Source organism: Schistocerca cancellata, chromosome 2 (genome assembly GCF_023864275.1).
Source record: "Schistocerca cancellata isolate TAMUIC-IGC-003103 chromosome 2, iqSchCanc2.1, whole genome shotgun sequence".
NCBI classification, from domain to species: Eukaryota; Metazoa; Arthropoda; class Insecta; order Orthoptera; family Acrididae; genus Schistocerca; species Schistocerca cancellata.
Genome location: NC_064627.1, coordinates 45,175,329 through 45,180,857, shown reverse-complemented (window position 1 = coordinate 45,180,857; position 5,529 = coordinate 45,175,329). Strand labels below are relative to the sequence as shown.

Genomic DNA, 5,529 nt, shown 5'->3' with positions numbered 1-5,529 from the left:
TTGGGCAATTCCAGCAGAACACTGCGACACATCATACGTCCAGAATTTCACACACGCGGCTCCAGGAACACTCTTCTGAGTCTAAACATTTCCGCTGGCCGCCAAACCACGCAAATAGGAACATTATTGAGTATATCTCCTACGCCTTGCAACGTGCTGTTCATTAAGAGATCTCCAACTCCTCGTACTCTTACGGATTTATGGACAACCCTGCCGGATTCATGGTGTGAATTCCCTCCAGCACTATTCCAGACATTATTCGAACCTATGCGATGTTGTGTTGTGGCACTTTTGCGTGCTCGCGGAGGCCCTACATGGTATTATGCAGGTGTACCAGTTTCTTTGCCTCTTCAATGTATTTGAAATACATTTGACGTGTGTCTACGGCGGCTAGGCCACCGGTAAAGATCTCATCCTAAAACCATGGAACGATTTCAACTAAACTTGGAACACCTGCTAGCTATGATCTAGAAAGAAATAGTGAGAGGATAAGAACCACAAGCGTCCTTTAAGGGTCGGTGTGATAACGTGGAGATAGAATGGGGGGGGGGAGGAGGAAATGGACAGTGAGGGGGATGGAGGAGATTGACACATAGAGGGGGAGGAGGAGATGAACAGAGCGAGGGGAAGGAGAAATTGACAGAAGTGAGGATGAGAAACTAAAAAGGAAGAGACAGGCAGGGAGAGGAGGAGTGGGGACGTGCAGTGGGAAGGGGAAGAGGAAATGGACAGAGAAAGAAAAGGGGAGGATATGGACAGAGAAAAGAGGAGAAGATGAACAGTGTGAGGTGGGAGGAACAGATGGACACACACACACACACACACACACACACAAACACACACACACACACATACACACAGAGAGAGAGAGAGAGAGAGAGAGAGAGAGCAGTAGAAGGAAATGGGCAGAGAAGGCGCGAAGGGTGACATGGACGGCGAGAGAAGTTTAAGGAGGACATTGACTAATAGAAGATTGGAATTAATACATACCTTGGCAACGCTGGGTACTCAGCTAGTATAAGAATAAAAAGTGGCAGTCTAAATCACAACGTATTTTCTGTCTATTGATGGTGACTACTTATAATAACCATCTTCGTTTGCTTTCTCAGGATTTGGCGAATTTTTATTTATTTATTTTTTACTGTGAATAGGCCATTTGAAGACAATGTTCCAATTTCAATTCTTCATTCTTTTATCTTTTCTTTTCTTCCAGTGTACTTTCATCTGTTCACTATGTTTCCTTCCTTCTGTCTTCAGACCATTTGAACCAGTCTTTTAGCTACCCTGCCTTGGAATCCTAATTTCAATATTTTTTCCCGAAAGACGTCTTTGTTGTTTATATTTTCTGCTTTTATATTGTTTCTTTCTAAATCCTTTTTCCCTTCGTTGACTCGCTGTGGACTTCTTACACCACAAATATTTGAAAATCTTGTTCTTTATTCTGCTGTCTTGAATTCGAAATAAATGTCCAAAACACATTACGTTTGAAATATTTTCTTTATTTTGGTATATTTCATTATTACTTCGTAATTTCCAACCTTCCTCTGTGTTTTGTGGCCCTAATATTTTCCTTACAGTTCGCCTTTCAAGTACCTCTGTTTTATCTAAAGTATAGTTTAATGACAGGCATTCGGTTTCATATAGACATTGTGGCTTCACTACAGTGTTGCAATGCTTTATTTTTGCCTTTTTTATTGTAGGGGTCTTTGGTAATACCATATGCTCTCCCAATTTTATGCAATCTTTCCTCTATTGTAGATTTTTCCAAAGCATTTTCCTGGATTATCTCTCCTAGATATTTATTTTTTTCACCCTCTCTATTTGTCCAATATCTGTTTCCAGCAATTTTGCATCATCCTTTTGTTACAAAGTTTCAGGAGATTTATTTGTGTTAACGCAGATGCCACATTTTCAGAAAGTATAGCAAAATCACCTGCAAACGCAAGACAGTAGATTTAGATCTTTCTGTATCTCTTCCTAACCTTATAGGCGAGATGTTGAGTTCAATACGTTTCTCGTTCCGAATTGTTACTATTTTTTTCTAACACTATCAAAAAGAATTGGGGATAGGCTGTCACCTTGTCGTATACCTGGTTTTATTTTGAAAGTCTGTGAAATTTCTCCCATAACTTTTACTTTACAGACGGTATCTGTAAGTGTTTCACGGATTTGGGTTGACAGTTTAGACTTAAAGCCAAATTCTCGAATTATTTTATCTATTGTTTCTCTGTCAAAAGAATCAAAAGCCTTTTTTCAAATCCACAAACATAATTACAATGTCCTTTGAATTAAGTAATCTATGGCAAATTACTGACTTGACATTAAATGTTTGTTCTGAGGATGACGTTCCTTTCCTAAAAGCACCTAGGTATTCACCTAAGTGACTGCCTATTGTTGTTTCTATTCTGCTTTATATACTACCGGCAGTAAAGAGATTCCTCTATATTGTTTACGTCCTGTTTACTACTTTTTTGTGGAGTGGATGTATCAGTGCAACTTTCCATTCCTCTGGGATATTTTTCTGTTTTCCAGATTTTTTCAAAGACTAAATTTGGCTCATTTGCTTTATTTGGCAAGGACCGTTTCAAAAGTTCACCCATAATAGAATCTTCTCCAACACCTTTGTTGCCTTTGATTGTCTTCAATTTCTTATGTAGTTGGTGGTAAATATTGTTTCAAAATTTCATTAATATCTGAGACTTCCAATTTTTTACTTGGTTCAGGACAGCCCAAAGACTGATGAAAATATCTTGCTAGTATTTCATCATTTTCAGTATTGATTAACCCAGTTTTGACGTTCTCATTTTTGAAACAAACGTCTGCTGTTTGGTACCCCTTTAATTTGTCCTTAAAAGTTCGATAAAAGCCATGAGTATTATTTTTTTTTAAATTTTTGTCTATTTCCATGAGTTTCTTCTTTTCAAAGGCTCGTTTGGTATCTCTGGTTAACCTGGCTGTTTCCTATGATTGTTGTTTAAATTGATCATAATCTTCAATTTTCTTTGAGAATTTCCATTTGTCTAGTTGTTTAGTCCTCTCCACTGGCTTCTTCACATATTTCATTCCATCGTATTTTCCTTTTTTTTTATTGACGAAAATGTTTTCTGTGCGGCATTATTTATTACTCTGGATTTCTTTTGCTAGTTGCCATGTTTAGCCACTTTAATTTCGTCTTGATGGTTTTTAATTGGTTCATTTGTTATAGTAAGCATGTATGTATTATGTTTTATTAACCTTCGAGACTTTCTTTGTTCTTTCTTAGGTAGGTGTTTGAATGATTTTAGATAGGTAATGATCAGAATCAAATTCACCATTCCTTACCACTTTTACACTCGTAATTTCCATTGAATTTTTTCGCGAAATAGTCACATGATGTAACTGAAATTGTCCTAACATTGGGTTGGAGGATATCCATATTTTAGCTTTTCTTGGGAGTTTTCTAATGAAGGTTGTCATTAGTTGCAGGTGAGAAGATCGACACAAACTAGTTAGCCCCATGCCATTGTCGTTGGTCCTTCTAAGAGCTGGGAATTGTCCTATTGCATTCCTACATTTCTTTTCTCTTCCTATTTGTGCACTGAAGTCGCTTGATAATAATATAGTGTTAATCTTTGGAATTTTAGATATTTCACTTTCTAAAGAGTCCCATAATTTCTCTGCTTTTTGTGGATTTTCCTGTTGTCTTCATTTATTAGTTCATAGCAACTAACAAGTGTGTATTTTCTTGTTTATGCATTTAACTGATAGGGAAGATACTGTCTCTGAGATGGATTGAAATTCTGTAACATTTCCTATTATACTTTTATGAACATAGGAAGCTGTAGCCAATAATGGCAACTGATTCATAATTTTGATTGCTAGTTTGCTTTTGAAGATTCTATAGTTACAAATATCGACTACATTTTCATCTAGGAACGTTGATTCTTGAACTGTTAAAATCTGATTTTTGTTTTCCTGTAAAAGTATTTCTAGGTCTTTTTGTTTAGCAGTCTTGTCTAGACAATTTGCATTTAAAGTGTCTAGAAAGAATTTCTTTTTTAATTTTATTTTAGAAGGATTCCAGGGTTGTTATTTAGACTGATACATAACATGCTTTTTAAATATTAAATTACAATTCGTTTCACTTCACAATTCTCTTCTCCAGTTCACAGTTATTGTTCAGCTTGTAGCATCGCAGCTATTACGCGACTGCAGACTTTTGCAGTAAGTTTTGTTACGTTATGGCAAGCTGTTCTGGAAGCCTGCAGTATGGTAGCATTCTGTGGCGGCCGACTCGTGGCCTGCCGTATGCGTGATAGCCACACATGTCGAACCGGCCGGAGTGGCCGTGCGGTTCTAGGCGCTACAGTCTGGAGCCGAGCGACCGCTACGGTCGCAGGTTCGAATCCTGCCTCGGGCATGGATGTGTGTGATGTCCTTAGGTTAGTTACGTTTAATTAGTTCTGAGTTCTAGGCGACTGATGACCTCAGACGTTACGTCGCATAGTGCTCAGAGCCATTTGAATCATTTGAACCACACCTGTCGCTAAAGCGGACCGAGAGAATACCCACTGTAGCGTGTACTAAAATAACTTACTCACCTCACCTAAGAAACTAAATAACTACGTTGAATATTATCTTTTTTATTCCAAATTTGGTACATGACTTTTTGTTATTCAGACGAATTGTGTGTCAAAATTTGATACCGCTACCTATAATAGTTTTGGAGATAAATAAAATTACTTAAAAAGTCAAAAACCGACACTTAGGGAATTAAATTCAGTTAGGAACTATACTAGTTTCTTTTGGTATTATTTGAAAACATAAACAGAACTCTCAGTTTGCAGAAGATTTTCATATTAAAACTTTAATTTTCATTTTCGTAATATAAAATTCAGGTACTTCGTCTTCAGGCCACGAGTGGCCTACCGGGACCATCCGACCGCCGTGTCATCCTCAGATGAGGATGCAGATAGGAGGGGCGTGTGGTCAGCACACCGCTCTCCCGGTCGTTATGAAGGTATTCTTGACCGAAGCCGCTACTATTCGGTCGAGTAACTCCTCAATTGGCATCACCAGGCTGAGTGCACCCCGAAAAATGGCAGCAGCTCATGGCGGCCTGGATGGTCACCCATCCAAGTGCCCACCACGCCCGACAGCGCTTAACTTCGGTGATCTCACGGGAACCGGTGTATCCACTGCGGCAAGGCCGTTGCCCTATAAAATTCAGGCAAATTTATTGCTAGTGTCTTATGTCGTTGTGGCAGTCAATGAGACCGAGTGAGAACGTGTATGTGAGACATACGTTAAATTTCAAGATCAATTTTATGTAATGCATTATGCACTCATAGTGTGGGAAAGATGTTTGTACCCACATTGCTGATGACGTAAGTCCAAGCGTTCTTGTTTTTGTAAGAAGGCAGCCAGAATAGTTTTTCGTAGGATAATGTTTTTCTAGAGTTATCTCAAGATTAATTTTCGTTTGGTCTCAATTAATTAACATTACAGTAATAATTTGCTTGTCGAAGTGACGCCAATGAATCTGATCTA

General features: G+C 38.3%; 1 pseudogene; it reads right to left on the bottom strand.

Moving 5' to 3' along the window:
• Window positions 1–5,078: 5,078 nt before the first annotated feature.
• Window positions 5,079–5,196, bottom strand: LOC126163572 (5S ribosomal RNA; annotated as a pseudogene).
• Between the last annotated feature and the right edge of the window lie 333 nt (window positions 5,197–5,529).